The sequence below is a fragment of the Mauremys mutica genome, chromosome 11 (genome assembly GCF_020497125.1).
Source record: "Mauremys mutica isolate MM-2020 ecotype Southern chromosome 11, ASM2049712v1, whole genome shotgun sequence".
In the NCBI taxonomy this organism is placed as follows: Eukaryota; Metazoa; Chordata; order Testudines; family Geoemydidae; genus Mauremys; species Mauremys mutica.
In genome coordinates, this window is record NC_059082.1 from 47,130,288 (window position 1) to 47,151,488 (window position 21,201).

The 21,201-nt window shown below is 49.2% G+C and overlaps 1 long non-coding RNA gene across 2 annotated transcripts; it reads left to right on the forward strand.

Annotated features, from left to right (window-relative positions):
- The first annotated feature begins 10,653 nt into the window (after positions 1-10,653).
- LOC123344696 lies at positions 10,654-20,022 on the forward strand. 2 transcript variants are annotated; one of them, XR_006572624.1, is made up of 5 exons: positions 10,654-10,710; positions 11,034-11,244; positions 17,320-17,632; positions 19,235-19,343; positions 19,565-20,022. It is a non-coding gene; the product is annotated as an uncharacterized LOC123344696 (long non-coding RNA). The 2 variants fall into 2 exon arrangements; XR_006572623.1 differs by lacking the exons at positions 10,654-10,710; positions 11,034-11,244 and having other exon boundaries at positions 16,010-17,632.
- Positions 20,023-21,201: the final 1,179 nt, after the last annotated feature.

The window sequence follows — 21,201 nt, forward strand, 5'->3', positions numbered from 1 at the left end:
GCCATTTTAATCTAGCTATGCCTAAACTGCGGCTTGTAATATAAGCCTCTCTATCCAGGCCCTTGGAGCTTTGGAAATAATTAGTCTCTGGAATGAAGTTTCCTAGGCTCATTCTCGTTCCTGACTTTAATGCCTTTATGGGAAAAGTCGTCTGTCTTTTTTAGTTCCCCCTTCCTAGTACCAAAATACGGCTTCTTACAGTCGTTCCGGTTCCTGACTTCTTTAAAAACAACCTAGTCCGCCAATGTAAACACTTGAGGTATGGACTCTCAGTCGGGACAGGAGTCTTTGAGCAAATCTGCTGTAGAAACAAAGAGCTAGTCGGCCATTGATTTGAAAGACACCCACGCTCGAATCATAGGGCAGCTACAGACTAGAGCAATGTCCAGGTACGAGGGGACCATTTGAAATGTACGCTCTTTCAGAAAAGGGCCTAGAAATGGTTTCAATGCCTGCATATACCCACAGCTCACACGTATTGGCGCAGGGGTTTGGTTTTTGCCATTCTAGAGACAGAGCAAAAGCGCAGCCCTAGCTCTGGCTTCAATTAGCCAACTACCTAAAGTTTAGTGTGTTCAGACGCAGGTATCTAGCATCTATCTATCTAGGTACCTAGCTATCTAATCACGAACACTGATAAGAAGCTTTAATTTTTCTGCTTTAAACAGCTCCTGTGTAAGAATTCCTGTTTTCCTGACAGCATTTATCAAGAGTTATTCAGTTATTCTAGCTAGCAATCTAGCTAGCTAGCTATCTATCGGAGCAGACAGGCACCTGAATACATAAGACATCATTAAATATAAAAAATGCTCAGTAACCTAAACTCCAAAATGAGAAATGAACACATAAAGGATCCAAACCGTTTCCCCCTACCATGCAGTCCTTCATCATTTCATGTAATTTATGTGACTGACACAACCTTACCTTTGCAACATCCTGCTGTTCTCCAATTGAGATAAGCTATGGGAGAGAGAGAGTATTGATTTTGAATAGTTTTCTACGTAGATGATAAAGATTTCAAACACACATGCAATTCTACATGCAAAGTAAATAAATAACGATAGTTTCCAAAATTTAGCCTCCTCTCTTGAAAGATATACAGATTATCTGTTAATGTTCTTCTCCCCTTTCTCTTCAGGAGCACTCTACTTCTGCTTGCACCTCCAGGGTGCAGGAAGAAACTATTGGGCAGAAGGGCAAAGGGAAGCAAATCTTTCCTTCCCCTTAATAGACAGAGACCAACTGCAAAATGTAGCTCCAGAACTGGCTTCAATTGGTCAAGTACCAACAATTACGTGTCTAATGAGCATCTTTTTTCATTTTACGATATTTTATGATTTAACGATATTTTATGTATTCAGGTGCCTGTCTGCTCCGATAGCTAGCTAGCTAGCTTGCTAGATAGAGTAACTGTATAATTCTTGAGTCATGCTATCAGGAAAACAGGGGCACTTACAATGGAACTGCTTAAAGAAGAACAAAAATTAAAGCTTCTTATTAGGGTTCAATCGACGATTAGTTAGATGGATGTATCTATAGATCGATAGATAATGAAAACTCTATAAATCTTGAGAAATGTTGTCAGTGAAACATGCATCCGACGACTTGGGTATTCACCCACGAAAGCTCATGCTCCCAAACGTCTGTTAGTCTATAAGGTGCCACAAGACTCTTTGCTGCTTTTCCAGATCAGACTAACACGGCTTACCCCTCTGATAGTTGTCAGTGAAACAGGGGAAGTTCCGCTGGAAATGCGTAAACAAGAAAAATAAAAGCTCATTAGTTTTAGTGATTAGATAACTGTCTAGGTCGCTAGACAGCTAGCTAGATCGCTAGATAGATAAATGTGGAGAAAAGTTGTAAGTAGACCAGGAGGAGTTCAAATGAAAATTCTTAAGCCAGAAAAATTAAAGATGCTCATTAGTATTTATGGATAGATTATGTAGATACATAAGGTAACTGTAGAAATTTTCAGTAATGTCAGTAAAACTGCGGCAGTTCCGATGGCATTGCTTAAACAAGAAAAATTAAAGATGCTTAATAGTGTTCGTGATAGCTAGGTAGATAGATCCGTGCATCTGAACACCCTAAACTTTAGTTAGTTGGCTAATCGCTGTTTCTAGAGTGGCCCAAAACCAACCCCCTGAGCCAAATACCTGTGAGCTGTGGGTAGCTGTAGGCTTTGAAACCATTTCTAGTTCCTTTTCTGAAACAGCGTACATTTGAAATGGACTGGGTCCCCTTGTAGCTAGACATTGCTCTTGTCTGTAGCTGCACTATGATTCGAGCGTCTTTAAAATCAAGGGCAGACTACCAGTTTATTTTCACAGCAGATTTGCTCAACTATATCAAAACTTCTGTCTCCACTGAGATTACGGCCCTCAAGATTTAGCAGATTAGGTTGTTTTTAAAGAATTCAAGTATAGAAAGTACCTGAAAGAATCTAATAAGCCGTAGTTTTCTGCTAGGAAGGGGAACTCAAAAAGGCAGACGAATTTACCAAAAAATGAATTAAAGACAGGAAGGAGAATGAGCCTTGGAAACGTTGTTCCTGCCGGAGCGCCGCAAGCACCCCGGTCCCCATGCCCCGGCTGAAGCGCCGCAAACCCGCGGCCCCGCTCCCTCGGCGGTTCCGCGGGAGCCAGAACGTAGAAATAACTTTACAAAGGAGGTGAGCCATTGTAATTCTGTCCGAAGGAACAGTGCAGGCTAGAAACACTACTACAGCAACTCATTGAAATATTCACTGCCACGCATGGACTATTGTCCTCGGGCGTTCTCTGAACTCTCCCCGGCTTTCTCAGACAGACTCTATTTTGGTGACAAATCCCCTTTAGTTGTCTTTCTTCAGAACCCCATCTATTTCGTGCATCTCCACAATAAATTTCACAGAGCAACCTATCGTGATGTACTTACTTTGCATGTAGAAGTGCATTCGTATTTGACATCTTTATCACCTGTGTAGAAAACTATTTAAACTCAATTGAAAGAATTTGTTAAAGATCTTTCCTTTGATGTGTTGCTAGCCATGCAAAACATTAACACACTTGTTCACTCTGAAAGCCTCGCTTTCTCTGCTGAGAAAAATTATACCGTCATTTTAGGTGTCTGCTGTGCTTTTCTCTTTACAAGTTTTACCCTTTTCGGAAAGCAAAATAGCTGAGTTTGTGCGCACTGTTTCTGCCTCCATGTTTAGTTATACATTTTAGACATAAGGAAAGAGACCTCCTGAAAACCTTGATATGTATTTCGGTCACGCGAAACCTCAAAAATGAGTGACAAAATGACGTCTGGGCACAGCTCTTCTGAAAGGGTGCCGAGCCCTGCTGTAGCCAGTCTTATTGCATGACAGAGAGAGTTTTTCCTAGGAACCAGCAGAGGGTGCTGTTGTCTTCTCAAGGCTCTTTCCTTGAGGCTTTTGAAAAAGCTCCGGTGAAGCAGTTTATTTTTCAGTGCGCACAAACTGATGAAGTGATGAAGAAGAAGCAGTGATGCAATCGAGGCTGAATAAAGTGGTTTGCTCAAAGCTAAGTGTGATGCGATGCATAATATCATAGTACTGGTATGTAAATGTTGCCTAATTACTAAATAAAAATGTGTTCTGTTTTATGTTTAAAATATTGATTTCTGAATTTTGGGTTAGGAACAGTGGGGGGTCGTCTTATACATGGAAAAATACGGGTAATTCATCTGTACTAGTGATCAATTCTGTGAGGATTCGTCGTCTAAAAGACATTAGGATGGACTGTTAATAGTTGCTCAAGGAATCTTCATCTCAAAGATTTAAGGTTCTCCTCTGGCGGTTTGAAAAATATCGGTTTGTGATTAAGATAAAAAAGGAGAAAGTCATTCCTGATATTTGCTAGGGACAAATGTCTCATAGAATGTTCCTTCGAAAGCCATTAGGAGTCGCTCCTGGTGTTTTGGTAGCGCTCAGGTCAGCGACAATACTAAAAGGGAGAAATTAATTCCTGACTCGTGCTAATGAAAAGCAATTCATGGCATCTTCTTGTGAAAGCTAGTCCCAATCTGTACTAGTGACAAATTCCATAATCTTATTTCACGTGCTCGCTCTGCTGCGTGGCTCCTCCTTTAGACTTTGCTTCCACCTCTCGCCGAGCTTGAGTTCAGCATTATATTGTGGCGCGATCGTGGCTCGATTCATGGTGTCTACAACGATCGATCACACAATGCCACATCTCCAAACCAGACACTGATCTCACTGACAATGACAGCTGCTCCGCTTCCAGCTGGACGACATCACCATAGCCTGGTATCAACAAGGTTCACTGTCTCATGTCTCTTGCGCGCTTTTACTCTCACAAGCGGGGTGGGCACTTATGCTTGACACCTTTCCCCTTGGTACCAAGCACCAGACAAGAGGGAAAACCAAAAGTTATCAACGGAATCTGCAATGTTGTGTATGTTCTTTTCTAATCTCCCATTACACCTTTATAACTACAATTAAAAAGCACACAGTGGACACTAAATTTGTGGACTTGCTGGCCAGAGAATGTTGTGAAACCCAAGGCTATAATAGGGTTCAAACGGAACAAGGTACATTCATGGAGGCTAGGTCCATCAATGGCGATTAGTCAGGATAGGTAGGGATGGTGTCCTTACCCTTTGTTTGCCAGAAACTGGGAATGGGCGAACGAGGATAGATCTCTTCTCAGTTACCTGTTCTAGTCATTCCCTCTGAAGCACCTGGCATTAGCCACTGTCGGAAGATAGGATACTGGGCTAGGTGGACTTTTATGTGCTCCAGTATTGACATTCTTACATTCGTCTGTTAAGCAGCCCGTTGCACCTGCACCCACGAGAGTCACTGCCCAGAGGAGACTATGATAATAGGGAAATTCTCCTCCCACATCGAGAACACGGAGGAAAACTTTTATGAGAAACCTAGCCGCACTGAAAGGGAAGCAGCCGTTTGTACGCAGCCTCTACCGTGCATTTATATTAGGCTTCAGCCATGCCGCTAAAAGTCGTGAAGTGTAGCCGCTGTTTGTCGGCTCCCTTTCTGACAAAAAACTTCCGCTCTCAATGAGCCGCATTTGCATTGTCAGTGGGAAAGCGCTCCTGCCAACAACACGCCGCTCACGCTTGCACGTGTAGTGGGAAAACTTTTGTCTTTCGGAAGGCCAACAGCTCTGAAAGACAAAAGATTTGTTGTTCGATGCCCGTATAGACATTTCCTTAGAGGCAACTCCGGGTGCAGTTGCCCTACAGCAACAGTAACACCCGGTGGAAGGGTGGTGTTATGCCCAGAGGATTTTCCCCATAGAGCAACAGTGACACTGGGTGGCCACCCGAGATAATCACTGAAGGTTTCCTTAAAAAGGAACTCTGACTCTGGGCAGCTACTCGGGGAATGTCCAAAGCAATTCCCTCATAGAGCAACAGTGACACTGGGTGGCCGGTCAGGGGAATGCATAGACCATTTCTCTCGTGGAGCGTGGACCAGGCCACTCGGGGAATGCGCACAGCATTTATTAGAAGCAACAGTGACACGGGGTGCCTAGTCGGGGAATGCACAAAGCATTTATCTCATGGAGCAACAGTAACACTGGGTGGCCACTTCAGCAACTGCACAAAGCATTTCCTTCATGGAGCAAGTGTGTCTTACCACGGGTGACCACCTGGTGTCACTGTTGCTCCATGAAGGAAATGCTGAATGCAGTACCCCAGGAGCCAATTGGTGTCCCTCTCATGGAGCAACAGTGAAACCGGGTGGCCGCTCCAGTAATCCACAAACCAGTTCCCTTATGAAGGAGGACACAGCACTCCTGGCCAGAGACACGAGTAGCTTTTGATAATAGGGACCTTGTCTCCCTCTTAGCCACAGCTAGTCAGGAACCATTACTTACAAACACAGACCTAGTTAACGGCGCGTCCCTGCCTGGAGCCAGGTGGGCCGTGAGCAGACTCCTCACTGTAGGGGATTTCTTTTATTCCGGACAATTTAGGTTTTGTTGTTCGACCGCAAAAAGACAGGCAACGACCAGCAAAGCTCCAACTATTAAGCTTTTTATTGTCTCACGCAATAGGACAGAGAGCTGTCCGTCTTCATACAGAACCAGTCCCCCCTCCCGCAGACTCAGACTGCCTTTATTACGCACTTTGTCACGTCATTACTGTACTTTTTTAACTATACTTTTTTAGTGTACAAAAGAGGAACAAAGAACAAACTGTTGTGTCTTGATAAGCTTCATCGTTGATGCGATGAAATGAGGCGGCTTGCTGCATAATGGCATGGATGTCAGTTTCCACTCGTCGATGTTGGTTTACAAACGAGCTAATTTAGAGCCGATCGATTTTGCATTGCTGTGTGCGATAACTGAGCCTACGTCTTCACTACCCGCCGTATCGGCGGGTAGCGATCGATTTTTCAGGGATCGCTATATCGCGTCTCATCTAGACGCGATATAGCGATCCCCGAACGCGCTCCTGTCGATTCCGGAACTCCACCACCGCGAACGGCGGTGGCGGAGTCGACATGGAGAGCCCCGGACATCGATCCCGCGCCGTGAGGACGGGTAAGTGATCGATATAACCTCGGTTTTGGGGGGCCGACAGGGCATCTGCAGTGGCATTAGCCAAAACTTCCAATGCTGCTGATACGTTTACTCTACTTTTTTGTAAACCCCTAACCAAGGCAAAAACCAGCGTACAAAAGAACGCTCAGTAAGGGGATTTAAAGGAACACTTTGTTGGTTCCGCCATACAAGGTTGCGAATTTTTTTCTGGGTTAAGGTTTGATATACTGTGACAGCAGGGACAATAGCCTCTAAGGTACGTGTGCCACACCAACCTGCTGGAAAGATTTTATAAGCTGTATGATTACGTAGCCAATACCAACCAGATCCAGTAAGGACGTGCCAAGAGGAGATGGAATAAGTTTGACTGGTGACATTACAGTTTGTAAAATTATCCACAAAACTGCTTTTGTCTGAGGAGTGCCGGTTTATGCATTAAGCATAGGAACCCTGGACTATCATATCAATGGACCAAATCTGGTTCCACGAAACAGACAAGCCGGTGAAAGCACCGTCCCGAGACGTGACATTTATTTATGAAGTGAGGGACTAGGTTTCCCCAACAACGGGACACCTTGACCAAAGTGCGTGGGGGGTATGAACACAAAGCCAGCATAGTGTTTGATTTACATTTTGCACTAAAACACGTGTTAAATCCAGGAAACTATTACCTGTCCACCCTTGCACGGAAGTTATAACCACCACAAAAGAAAAACAACAAACAATACACAAATGAGTTTACCAACTCTCCAGGCGACCATTCGTGGCCATCCCTTGGGGAATGGGCACCAGTCTACTTTTTCTTGAGTTTCAGCCGTAGGTTGCTCAAAGGGGTAGCAGTCCATTTGTCCTGGGCAAGGAGGTTGTTTGCTTCTGGCTCATCTAGTTCGCGGTGCGGTGAAGGTGCGTGGTTCCCTTGAAGTCTGACGTGGTCTGCTTCCGGGGAACCCTTTACCAAGTCGGGCTCCCTAGCGAGGCTCTGTTTGACTCTGGTGTAATGAATTCAAGTGGGAAGTTCTTTGACCCAAAGAGCAATGGGGCTTATCAGGATAGTCTTGAACGGTTCTAGCTACTGGAGTTGAAGTGGAGTTTTTCGATAAGTTTTGAGTCACACCAGGTCACCTGATGAAACAGAATGAAGAGCTTCCCACAATGGTAAAGCTTGAGACTGTGCTGAGTACTGGTGTAATGTTGTTAAATGCTGCTGCAATGCTTTTACATAAACATTTGTTTCACAAGTCAGTTTGATGTCACTAGGTATTGAGCCCAAAGAAGTAAAGGAAGTGGGTACATGTTCAAAAAGTATTTCAAATGGCGCTAGCTTAGTCCTAGACTTCGGGGTAGTCTGGACAATATACAAAGCCAAAGGAAGAACTTTAGTCCATTTCATTTTTAAGTTCCTTACACAACTTAGGCCTGGTCTACACTGGGGGGGGGGGTTTGTCGATCTAAGGTACGCAACTTCAGCTACGTGAATAGCGTAGCTGAAGTCGAAGTACCTTAGCTCGAATTGCTTACCCGTCCTCACGGCGCCGGATCGACGTCCGCGGCTCCCCCGTCGACTCCGCTACCACCACTCGCGCCGGTGGGGTTCCGGAGTCGACGGGGTTCGATATATCGCGTCTACATGAGACGCGATATATCGAACTCCGAGAAATCGATTGCTACCCGCCGATCCGGCGGGTAGTGGAGACATACCCTCAGTTAGGGTGGCTTTTAGAGTTCTATTTATACGCTTTACCTGGCCTGAACTCTGAGGGTGCCAGGGGGCATGAAAAACCCATTTTGTCCCAACCGCTTCAGTGAATTCTTTGTAAATTCAGTGAATTTTTGCTGTAAAATGCGTTCCCTGGTCAGAATAAATTTTTCCAGGAGGGCCAAATTTTGGCATGCTTTCATTAAGCAGTATTTTGCAAACTGCTTTGGCAGTGGCTTGGGCAGTGGGAAAGGCCTTTACCCATTGTGAAAGTTGATTTACGATTACTATCACTTACGAAAACTTGCCCTCATTCCTGCCTCCCTTTTGCATGCCATCTACATCGGCCCTGTCATAAACAGATAGTTAAGGGTTAATATCTCTTTTACCTGTTTACTCAGTAAACCTGGCTGACACATGACCAGAGGACCAATAAGGGGACAAGATACTTTCAGATCTTGGTGGAGGGAAGTCTTTTGTTTGTGCTCTTTGTTTGGGGGTTATTCGCTCTTAGGACTAAGAGGGACCAGACATCAGTCCAGGCTCTCCAAATCTTTCTGAATCAGTCTCTCATGTTTCAAACTTGTAAGTAATAGCCAGGCAAGGCATGTTAGTCTTATTTTTGTTTTCTCAACTTGTAAATGTTCTTTTTGCTGAGAGGATTTTACCTCTGTTTGATGTAACTTTGACCCTAAGGCTAGAGGGGGTTCCTCTGGGCTATATGAATCTGATTACCCTGTAAAGTATTTTCCATCCTGATTTTACAGAGATAATTTTTACCTTTCTTTCTTTAATTAAAAGCTTTCTTTTGAAGAACCTGATTGATTTTTTTCCTTCTGTTAAGATCCAAGGGGATTGGATCTGGACTCACCAGGAATTGGTGGGGGAAGGGAGGCGGGATGGTTAAATTCTCCTTGTGTTATGTAAATACCCCTTCACATAACAGCAGAACCAGGGGACACCCAATGAAATTAACACGCAGCAGGTTTAAAGCAATCAAAGGAAGTATTTCTTCAGAGTCAACCTGTGGAACTCATTGCCAGCCAATATTGCGAAGGCCAAAAGTGTAACTGGGCTTAAAAAAGCATGCGAGAAGTTCATGGAGAATAGATCCATCAATGGTATTAACTAAGCTGGTTAGGCACACAACCATGTGCTGCTTGTCCCTAAACTGCTTACAGTCGAAAGTGGGGACTGTCTGACTGATAAATTGCCCTGTTCTGGTCATTCCCTCCGGAGCTTTTGGCACCGGCCACTCTCAGAAGACAGGGTACTGGCCTAGATGGCCCATTGGTCTGACCCAGCATGGCCGTTCTCCTTTTCTGTCCTGAGATTTTTTTTTAATGTACATTCTATCCGTCTCCCCCATGCTGTGTCGATAGCTCTTGAATGGTTGAGTGCTATATGATTACTCTAAGTCTGAGGGGACTGGCTGGCTCAAGGAATGGGGTATGGAGGCTTTCCTGGCTAGGGGGCCCCAACTCTGATCCGGCCCAAGGTGCTCAGAGGGTCAGGAAACGAAATCCATGTCCTTTCCCCTCTAGAGGGTGCCAGCTCTCATCCAGCCCCGGGGCGGGGACTGGCTGTCTCGGGGTGGTGGGGGGTGTGGGGAATGGTGGGGAATGGGAGACGAGGCCTGTCCAATATAGGGGGTGCTGGCTCAGGGGGCTGGGGAATGGGACATGGGGCTTTTCCCCTTCTGACACTATTGACATGACCTGTGACCGTATAGATCACTGTTGCAACCAAGGTCCTATAGTTGCATCAAATCTTGTACAAAGGAGGTCCAGTAAGGTGCTTATGGAAAGGTTGTGATTTACTGGTTAGGATTATGCAATCTCTATGCATGTCTCATTTTTGTAGTTGAAGTTATTAATATTGGTTATGTACTTGTAGCTCAATGTGTTTTGATTCTAAGTACCCTCAGTGAAGCATTTGGTCAGCTTCTTGAGAAAGTAAGTGCCCAATCAAGAAACACTTAGCTGACAATGAGCTTTGGGAGATGCCAATCCACATCTGAGTTTCCCGGGAACGTTCCAACTAACATGTAAACAATGGCGTTACCCTGTAAAGAACTGAGTCATGCATGGTCTTGAGACTTGTCTATGTGATGCCAAACTCCATCTTGTTGCTGTGATTTTGCATAGGAGAACCAAGGGCTTTCTGCCCACAAGAGAGAGAGAATATAAAAGGCCCTGGAAACCTCTCCATTTTGGTCTTCAATCCTGCTTCTAAGCTCTGGAGAAACCTTGCTACAAACTGAAGCTCTGAACAAAGGACTGAACGACCAATCCCAGCTGTGAACATACTCCAGAGACTTGATTTAAAACTGCAGTTTAGTCCATCACTGCTACAAGCCTGAACCAAGAACTTTGCCATTACTTACAGTTAGTCATTTTAGCTCTCATCTATAGTTACTTCTTTTTATGAATAAACTTTTACATTCGAATGGCTTGGCAACAGCGTGATTTGTGGGTAAGATGTCATTTGACTATTGACCTGGATCTGGGGCTTGGTCCCTTGGGATTGGGAGAATCTTTTTTCTCTTACTGGGGCATTGGTTTTCATAACCATTCATTCCTGTAGGGAGCCAGGGTGGCTTCCCTCTGAACCTGAGGGTAAAGAGCCAGTCTCTCAGCCTGAGGGGATGGGGCCAGACCAAGCTTACTCCACGCCCCCGGAAGGGGAGGGGTGGAACAGGAAGTACAAAGGGCGGGGCCCCTAGCCCACTCAGGGCAGCACCAGGGAGGGAGGCAGACGCAGACTGCTCCCTTCAGACGCTGATGCTGGTCCCGCAGAGGCCCTGGACCAGGAGAAACCTGACCTGGAGGAAGGACAGGGGCTGCCAGGGCTGCCCACTGCCGAGTACCTGGAGGAGCTGGAGGAACCTGAGGCGGAGGGGGAGCTGGAGCTGCCAGCAGCAGAATACCCAGACGAGCTGGAATGACCGGAGGGACTCGCACAAGGGACTGAGTTGGAAGGAGCCCAGGGACAGAACTGCACAGTGTGGTGAGTCTATTTGGTCAGCATGTTGCGGAAGGACCCCCGCTGACCCAGTGGCGGGACCATCGCCCCCACCACTGTCAGGGCCCTGGGTTGGAACGCAGTGTAGTTGGGTGGGCCTGCGTTACCCTAGCCTGGCCTACCCACCTTGGGTAGCAAAATCCCGATAGCATACTATAGGCCATTGCTGGAGCTTCCCTGCCTGAGGGGCACGCTGCAGACTCTTGCCTGCGCCCCTCCCTCCGCTAATTCCCCAGTGACAGAGGCGTGACCCAGGAAAACCAGTGGGGCAGTAGCTCCCCTCCGCCCCCTAGCGGCTCGGTGGGCCAACCGACACAGATCACAAGTGGTGGAGAACGTGGGCAGCGACCCCTATCCCTGCTGGAAGCTCCTCCCGAGTGTGGGGGGCAGAATGGGAGGAAGCACGAAGGGGCTTGTTTGAAGATTTAACAAGGGAGTGATGGTGGTTGGCATCATGGGCCATGTAACTGCGAACACTGTGTGGCCTTAGACCAAGGGTGAGAAAACCGCCCTGTCTGCAGGCACTACCCCTGAAGCTCCCATTGGCTTTGGTTCCCAGCCAATGGGAGCTGCAGGGGCGGTGCTTGGGGCACGGGCAGCATGTGGAGCCTCCTGCCTTTCCCTATGCATAGAAGCCAGATTGGGGATTCGCGTTTTTGTCGCTCTTCTCTGCAATTGAGCCACATCTTTCCTGAAAAGCGGTGCCCAAAACTGGACCTAGTACTCCTGTTGAGGCCTAAGCAGCGCAGAGTAGGACAGAAGAATCACTTCTTGTCTCTTGCTTACAACACTCCTTCTCTTACCTCCATATTACAAGAGACAAACAGAGGCAAAGGGAGACTAAACCCAGGTTTTTTAAAGGTATTTCGGCCACATAAATCCCATTGATTTCAATGGGAATTAGGAACTGAAATCCCTCTAAAAAATCTGGCCCTAAGTGATTTGCTCAAGATCACAAAGGAAGTCTGCAGTGGAGGCAGAATTTAAACTCGGACCCCTCAAGTCTTAGGCGAGTGCAATAACCTCTGGCATCCTTCCTTTCTCCTGTGTGTGTTATGGCAAACCCAGGACAAATGGCTACCAAGGGAGGGGGTAGTAATTAGTCCCAGAGGGGTTAAAAGGCCTCTCCCTATCCATTGAGGGGAGATAGCCATGGAGAAATTAGGTTCAGCTGGAACAGGGGTTACCAGGGAACTAATTAGGATCAGCTGGCCCCAATTGCTGGAGACCTTTTTAAACCCTCCCTGGCAGGGAAGCAGGGAGGGGGGAGAGAGAGAAGCAGAGAAGCTGCCAGCGAGTAGGTGCAGCAAGACTCTGAACTCTTCCAGTAAGGAAGACTGCACTCTGTCCCCAGAAGGGGATAAAAAACAGCAAGGTACTGACTGAGAAAAGGATCAGCCAGACCCTGCGTGGCCAGGAAGGTCCTTGCTTTGCCCAAGCCTGTGTCTCCAAGGCAAAAAAGGGACTGAGCCAGCCGAGGAGAAGCAGGTACTTTGCCACAGTGTCTAATGACCTATTTCTGTCTATCTAACCCCAGACATAACCATGTCTACCTAGCCCCACAGAAAAACATCCGTCTGTCTAGTGTCTACCTGTGCGTCCCCGAACAGAACCATCTGTCTGACTATCTATCTATAAAAACACTTCTCCATGTGCAGCTCCCTTTATTTAATTGTACAGTGATTGGAGTGGGGAGGGGGCTATGCGAACTGAGATAAGAGCAGTGACAAATGGAAATAATTACAGTCTGAGCATCTCCTCTTTATATCAGCTGCTAAGTCAACCAACATAGTTCAAAAGGTAGTGGAACAAGCAGGGGGAGATGCCTATATTGCAGAAATCACATATCAGTGCATAAAGGAGAAGCTGTAACACAGTTACTGGACACTGTTTTTCAAGGGAAATGGCGCCTTCCTTCATTATCGGGCTCAAGTTCCATTTCCATGTTGTTTTCTCCTGTAAGTCACATGATGACAGAAATGTCTGCACAATGACTTAATGAGCGAGAACTAGCTCATATCTGCACTCCAGTACTGATCAGAAAAACCAGTCCCCATATTTACATACAGCAAGGAATAATTTTCTGGTGTATTGTCCTCCTCAGGGCGTCCTTCACCTCCTTGTTCCTCAGGGGAACAAGGGGTCCCCTTGTAGATCAGGGGGTTCATCATGGGGATCACAAGGGCATCGGACATGGCCACCATTTTCTCCCAGTCCATGGAGTGCCAGATGAGGGTCGTAAATATGTAAAGATCAGGGTCCCATATAAGAAGGAAATGACAGTCAGGTGGGAGGCGCAGGTGGAGAAGACTTTGTGCCTTCCTGCCATGGAGTGGATCTTCAGGATGGCAAAGATGATGTAAATGAAGGAGATGAGGAGGGTGAAAACGGTGCCTATTGTTTCAATGGCTGCAAAGATTAAATGCACTCGCTTATTGATACGAAAGTCAGAGCAGGAGATTTCTTGGAGTGGGTGAATATCGCAGAAGAAATGACCGAGGGCACTGGAGTGGCCGAAGGACAGACTGAATTCAGTAGACGTATGCACAGTGGCATTGACACAGGCGCTTAGGGAAGAGCCAGCCACCAGCTGGAAGCAGACTGTCTTGGACAGGATGACATAATAAAGCAATGGGTTGCAGATGGCCACAAAGCGATCGTAGGCCGTCACAGCCAGGAGGCAAAGCTCATTGCTGGCACAGAAGGAGAAGAGGAAAAACTGAATCACACTACCCAGGGAAAGAAATGTCTTTACTCATCACATTGGGAAAGAAAGCTATTAGAGCCTCCCCTGAGATAGTGCTTGGGGTGTGCTACAGACCGCCGGGATCTGATTTGGATATGTATAGAGACGTCTTTAATGTTTTTAATGAAGTAAACACTAATGGGGATTGTGTGATCATGGGAGACTTTAACTTCCCAGATATAGACTGGAGGACAAGTGCCAGTAATAATAATAGGGCTCAGATTTTTCTGGATGGGATAGTTGATGGATTTCTTCACCAAGTAGTTGAAGAACCAACAAGAGGGGATGCCATTTTAGATTTGGTTTTGGTGAGTAGTGAGGACCTCATAGAAGAAATGGTTGTAGGGGACAATCTTGCTTCGAGTGATCATGAGCTAATTCCGTTCAAACTAAATGGAAGGATAAAGAAAAATAGATCTGGGACTAGGGTTTTTTATTTCAAAAGGGCTGACTTTAAAGAATTAAGGAAATTAGTTAGGGAAGTGGATTGGACTGAAGAACTTGTGGATCTAAAGGTGGAGGAGGCCTGGAATTACTTCAAGTCAAAGTTGCAGAAACTATCAGAAGCCTGCATCCCAAGAAAGGGGGAAAAATCATAGGCAGGAGTTGTAGACCAAGCTAGATGAGCAAGCATCTCAGAGAGGTGATTAAGATAAAGCAGAAAGCCTACAAGGTGTGGAAGATGGGCGGGATTAGCAAGGAAAGCTACTTTATTGAGGTCAGAACATGTAGGGATGAAGTGAGAAAGGCCAAAAGCCATGTAGAGTTGGACCTTGCAAAGGGAATTAAAACCAGTCATAAAAGGTTCTATAGCCATATAAATAAGAAGAAAACAAAGAAAGAAATAGTGGGACCGCTAAACACTGAGGATGGAATAGAGGTTAAGGATAATCTAGGCATGGCCCAATATCTAAACAAATACTTTGCCTCAGTCTTTAATAAGGCTAATGAGGATCTTAGGGATAATGGTAGGATGACAAATGGGAATGAGAATATGGAGGTAGATATTACCACATCCGAGGTAGAAGCCAAACTCAAACATCTTAATGGGACAAAATCAGAGGGCCCAGATAATCTTCATCCAAGAATATTAAAGGAACTGGCCCATGAAATTGCAAGCCCATTAACAAGAATTTTTAATGAATCAGTAAATTCAGGGGTTGTACCGTATGACTGGAGAATTGCTAACGTAGTTCCTATTTTTAAGAAAGGGAAAAAAAGTGATCCGAGTAACTATAGGCCTGTTAGTTTGCCATCTGTAGTAAGTAAGGTCTTGGAAAAAAATTGAAGGAGAAAGTAGTTAAGGACATTGAGGTCAATGGTAATTGGGACAAAATACAACATGGTTTTACAAAAGGTAGATCGTGCCAAGCCAACCTGATCTCCTTCTTTGAGAAGGTAACAGATTTTTTTAGACAAAGGAAACACAGTGGATCTAATTTACCTCGATTTCAATAGGGCATTTGATAGGGTTCCACATGGGGAATTATTAGTTAATTCGGGGCAGGGGGAACCTCGGAGACAGGGGCGGCTCTACATATTCGGCCGCCCCAAGCAGTCATGCGCGGGAGACGCCCCGGAGCCCCGGGAGCAGCGGACCTCCCGCGGGCATGACTGCGGAGGGTCCGCTGGTCGCGCGGCTCGGCTGGACCTCCTGCAGCTGCGGACGGTTGGCTGGTCCGGCGGCTCCAGTGGAGCTTCCGCAGTCATGCCTGCGGGAGGTCCAGCCGAGCCGTGCGACCAGCAAACCGTCTGCAGTCATGCCTGCGGGAGGTCCAGCCGAGCCGCGGGAGGAGCGCCCCCTCCACAGTCATGCCTGCAGCAGGTCCGGCGTCCCGGGGCTCCGGTGGACCTCCCGCAGGCATGACTGCGGCAGGTCCACCGGCCCAGCCTGCCGCCCCTGCCGGCAAATGCCGCCCCACGCGCGTGCTTGCTGCGCTGGGGTCTGGAGCCGGCCCTGGCCAGGCCACTCCCGGTACAGGAATCCCTTCTCCCACAGGAATATCTCCCAGCGGGCCTCCCCCCGGGACTGTGCACCGCCGTGGCCAGCAAGGGCCCTCAGCTTCTCTAAATAGGGATCCTCCTGCAGCCCTGTCTGGAATTCAGCTGCTGGGTTTGAAGGTACAGCACTGGTTGGCGGTGCCTCAGTTTCCCCACCTTCGGACAGAGGCTCTGGCCCAGCCCTGTTGATCCCTACCCTTGGTGCTTCGGTCCTCCATTTCGGGAGGTCCCGCATCCCTCGCTGACTCTGGCTCCGGGTAAGGACCAGGGCACTCTGAGTGCCATCTGGCCAGTTCTCCAAGTCATTACCCATTAGGACCTCGGTAGGCAGGTGATCATGCACCCCAAACTCTTTGGGTCCCTTCTTAGCCCCCCATTTCAGGTGTATCTTTGCTACAGGCACCTTGGCGGGGGGGCCCAAACAGGGTCATGTAGGCATCGGGCACTAGCTGGTCTGGGTCCATCACCTTGGACTGCACCAGCGTCACTTCTGCACTCGTGTCCCAGAACCCCTGGACATGTCTTCCCCCCACCTCAATGGGGATGATGGGGTGATTGTCCCCCCAGGGCCTGTCCCCCGCTCACCCAGTGGATTGAGTATGGGTGTTCTGGAGCTGACCTGGCCTGATGGTCCCCTCCCCCTGGCACAGCCCTAGCAACTGCGGCCCACTGGACCGGCAGTGCCCCCTCTCGGTGGGCTTCCACCCAGTTGACACCCCACGGGTTCTGCTTGGCCGCCATTTCCTTCATCTTCAGGCATTGCGCCACCTTGTGTCCCTTTTGGCCACAGTAATTACATTTCAAGTCCCATGAGGGGGGTCAGCGTGCCCCGACGTTCACGGGCACCCCTGGGTTGGGCTTCCCGGAGTTCCACCTTTGAGAGGTCTCTGGGTGACTCCCCTTCTGAGTCTCCGATGTGGGTCTCCCTCCTGCCCCCGATCTGCTGTCCACAACCTCATCTGCCGGTGCACCTGCACTGCGCAGATCTTTGGGCTTCAGTCTCAAGAGGTCGGGTGTGCATTGCTCCCTTTGGCTGTTCAAGTCCCCAGGTGTCCAGTTTGAGAGAACTCACTGAGGGGAGCTCATGGAATGAGGCAGGGGTGCTGAAGACTCAGAGGTGAGGCCCCAGGAGGCGGTGAAGCCAAGGGGTTTACCCCAGTGAAACAGTGGAACCCTAAGGGGGTAACACTCAAAGGGGGTCTCCCAGGGACAGTTACAGAGCTGTGAGAGAGCACTGGACCTGTGAATCCATCACACCTTTGTCTACTAGACTGAACAGCCCATTATTAAATATTTATTCTCCGTGTAAACAGATTGAGCTCCATGATTCTATCAATATGGCATGTTCTCCAATCCTTTCATCACTCTTGTGGCTCTTCTCTGATCCCTCTCCAATTGTGGGCACCGGACCTGGACACAGGATTCCAGCAGCGGTCGCACCAGTGCCAAATACAGAGGGAAAATAACCTCTCTAACAACTGGAGATTGCCCGGTTTGTACATCCCAGGATGGCATTAGTCCTTTTGGCCCCAGCATTTCACTTCGAGTCTCATTCAGCTGATTATCCACCATGACCTCCAAGCCCTTTTCAGAGTCTCTGCTTCCCAGGATGGAGTCCACCACCGTGTAAGTGTGGCCTGCGTTCTTTGTTCCTAGATGGATGCATTTACATTTGGCCGTAGTAAAGCACATACTGTTTGCTTGCGCCCAGCTTACCAAGTGATCCAGCTCGCTCTGAATCAGTGACCCATCCTCTTCACTATTTGCCACTCCCCCAGTCTGCAAGCTGTATCAGGGATGAGTTTGTGTTGTCTTCCAGGCCATTGATAAAAATGGTAAATAGCACAGGGCCAAGAACTGATCCCTTCCAACCCCTCTCAATGCACACAAAAGCCAGAAGGCCATGGTCTCAGATGTGTTAGGGGAGGGCAGTCCTCTCCTTTCTGCCTCCCCTGCATGGCTGAGATTGCATTCCTGGAGGGCGCAGGACACTTGCACGCCCCTCTCCTGTCATAGAATCATAGAATCATAGAAGATTAGGGTTGGAAGAGACCTCGGGAGGTCATCTAGTCCAACCCCCTGCTCAAAGCAGGACCAACACCCAGGGGCAGCTCTAGGTATTTTGCTGCCCCAAGCATGGCAGGCAGGCTGCCTTCGGCGGCTTGCCTGCGGGAGGTCCCTGGTCCTGCGGATTCAGCAGCATGCCTGTGGGAGGTCCGCCGAAGCCATGGGACCAGCAGACCCTCCGCAGGCATGCCTCCAAAGGCAACCTGCCTGCCATTCTCGCGGCGACCGGCAGAGCGCCCCCCGTGGCTTGCCGCCCCAGGCATGTGCTTGGCGTGCTGGTGCCTGGAGCCGCCCCTGCTCGGAGAGCCCTGTAGCCATGCTGCAGCAAGCCTACATCTCGCGGTCTCTCCCTGAGGACCAAGAGAAAGTTGCTGTAGAGGAGATTCTGTGCGTGTTTTTTTCATTTCTGTGTGGATTTGTTTCAAAGACATTGTCATCTGTGTAGAAGGTAAGAAAAAAAAAAGCTCTAAGTACAAGATAGGGGAATCTATCCTAGCAGATTCAAAGGCATCACCATCCTCCTAGTGAAAAAGTTTTTGCTAATATCCGAGCCTTCCACATTGCAACTTGAGAGCATTGCTCCTTGTTCCATCATCTGCCAGCTCTAAGATTTCATGAGAATCAATCTTTCATTAAGAAAATAATTCAAAAATGCAAATACAAAAAACTTTGAGTGAAATCAACCCATCCTGACCTTTAGTGACTGGGAGTGTAGGCCTTGGAGGCCAGACTGAGACACTCATGGGCTAGTAACACCCAGGAAGCCAGTAAAATAATTCCAGTTCTCTTAGCATCCAAGCCTCCCTAATCCAAGGAACACCTGAGGGCTGCGGGAGACAGAGGGGGGTGGTGAGAAGGTCTAACTCATGACTGAAAATACAGAGTTGTGTTATTCGCTTTGGATGGGGGACAAGGAGCAAATCCGTCAGTCACTACAACAGGTCAGACTCGGAGCCAGGGAGACTGGGAATCAAGTCCTGCTGGCACTTACCAGCTCTGGCTTTCTGAAGGAGGAGGAAGACACCAGCTCCCCTAGCTGACCCTGAGGCACCTTCTGGGCCCAAATGGAGGTGGCCCCCGGTACAGCTATGGAGTGTCCCAGGAGTGTTCCGTTGGTGGCATTGTATTGTTTTCACAGCCAATTTCGATCTCTGCTGGCAGGGCACTGTGCGGCATACGTTGCAGGCCACCTGGGTGCAGGAGATCGAGTAGGGTGAAGGGAGGAGCAACCCTGAGCATCTGCCATCCAGCTCCATCCGATCTAGAGCAAGTAAGTAGAGTTCTCCAGAGCCATCCCCAGTGTGGTGTGAATATCCCACCACTAGGGCTCCCAGCCCGTCCCTTGTCAGGGTTTGTTCCTCAGGTTGAGGGTTCCTATGCCCTGGGGTGGGATGTGTCGGGAGGAGAAATTGCTTCAGCAGAGGGGAGGTGGGCAGGGGAGCAGGCAGGCTCGTTAATGAGAAGCCAGACTCATGGCTGCTCCCCACTCAGTTCCAGGATGGAGCGAATAAGGCGGATGCTCAGGAGGAAGGCCGGGCAGGTGGCTCCAGAGCCAGCAGGAAACATCAGCCAGCCTTCCCAGGAGGAGAGCAACCCCTCTGTCCCCGCGGGCGGGGAAGAGGCTTGTGGCCAGGGGAAGGAGAGGAGCTGCGTCGCATGCTGGAGGAGGAGGAAGACACCAGCTCCCTTAGCTGACCCTGAGGCACCTTCTGGGCCGAAATGGAGGTGGCCCCGGGTTCAGCTATGGAGGAGAGAGCCAGGAGAGGGCAGGAGCCAGGGAAGGCAGCTCTGGGGCTTCCTTGGCAGGACGCCAAGATGCCAGAAGCTGCACCCCAGGGCCCAGCAGGAGCCGTCCACCACCATGGCAACTGAGGAGCCTCCCGCCAGCCCGACCCTGGTCCCCGAGGAGCCTCCCGCCAGCCCCACCCTGGCCCCTGAGGAGCCTCCCGCCAGCCCTACCCTGGCGACCAAGGAGCCTCCCGCCAGCCCCACCCTGGCCATCGAGAAGCCTCCCACCAGCCCCACCCTGGTGACCGAGAAGCCTCCAGCCAGCCCCACCCTGGCCATCGAGGAGCTTCTCGCCAGCCCAGAGCAGGAGTTGACCGACTGCGCGACAAACACCAGCAGCTCCGCATACTCCTGCGGGGCCAGCAGCTCCTCCGTGGGGTCTGGCAGCCCTGAGTTTAAAGTCTCCCTTTTTGGAGGTGAGGAGATACCCAGCGGAAAGGGAGGAGGACTGGGGCGGTGGGGGACTAGTAACACCCTGTGCCCATCGGCTTGCCAAGGCGCCGGGACTGACCCATGTGAGCCCCACTAACACCAGTGGGAGTGGCACAACCACGCCCCATGGCAGGGGATGCTGGGCGGAGTCGGGGAGCTCCAGCCTCCCCTGATCATGTTGGGGGGAGGGAGGGGGCTGACTGCCACTGGGCCCTGAGGCTGATGGGGCTGAGGGCGTCTCTGGGAGGGGCAGGGTGGGGCCCTCGCTGCCATGGGGCTCCTTACAGAGAAGCCTTCTCTGTCCACTCCTTACATGGAGCCTTCTCTGTCCACTGCATCCCCCCAGCAGCAGAAGGGATTAAACTTTCTCCTTCCCTCCCTGGTGCAGACACCTCCAGTGCCCAGGTGTCGTGGGCTGAGGAGGAGGAAGAGGAGGAGTGCGTTGAGGAGGAGGAGGAGGAGCAGGATTTGTCCCCTGAGGAAGACACCATCAGGGTGATGCAGCAGCACCTCCAGGGCAGAGCTGAGGTACAAAAATCCCCCAGCTGCGCTGCCACCCAGTCTGTCCTGCTCCTTGTTCCATCCCCACCCAGGCAGGGGGTCTTGTACCAGAGAATCCCTCACCCCCAATGGGGGGACACATCTCCTCTGTTATCTGGCACCCCAAAGTGGGGACATTTGTCCCACACAGGCCAAGGTCCCCGCAGACACTGTCCAAGTTACAACCCCTGTCTGAGGTAGTTAACAGCTCCCAGGTGCTCCTGGACCGTGAATGGTCCTTCCCATGACGCTTCCATCTTATGGGCCTGTTGCGTCTTCAAGACCATGACCTGGTCTCCTACCTTGAAGGAACTCTCTCTGGTATGTCTATCATACCAGACCATTTGCTCTGCTTGAGCATCCTTTAA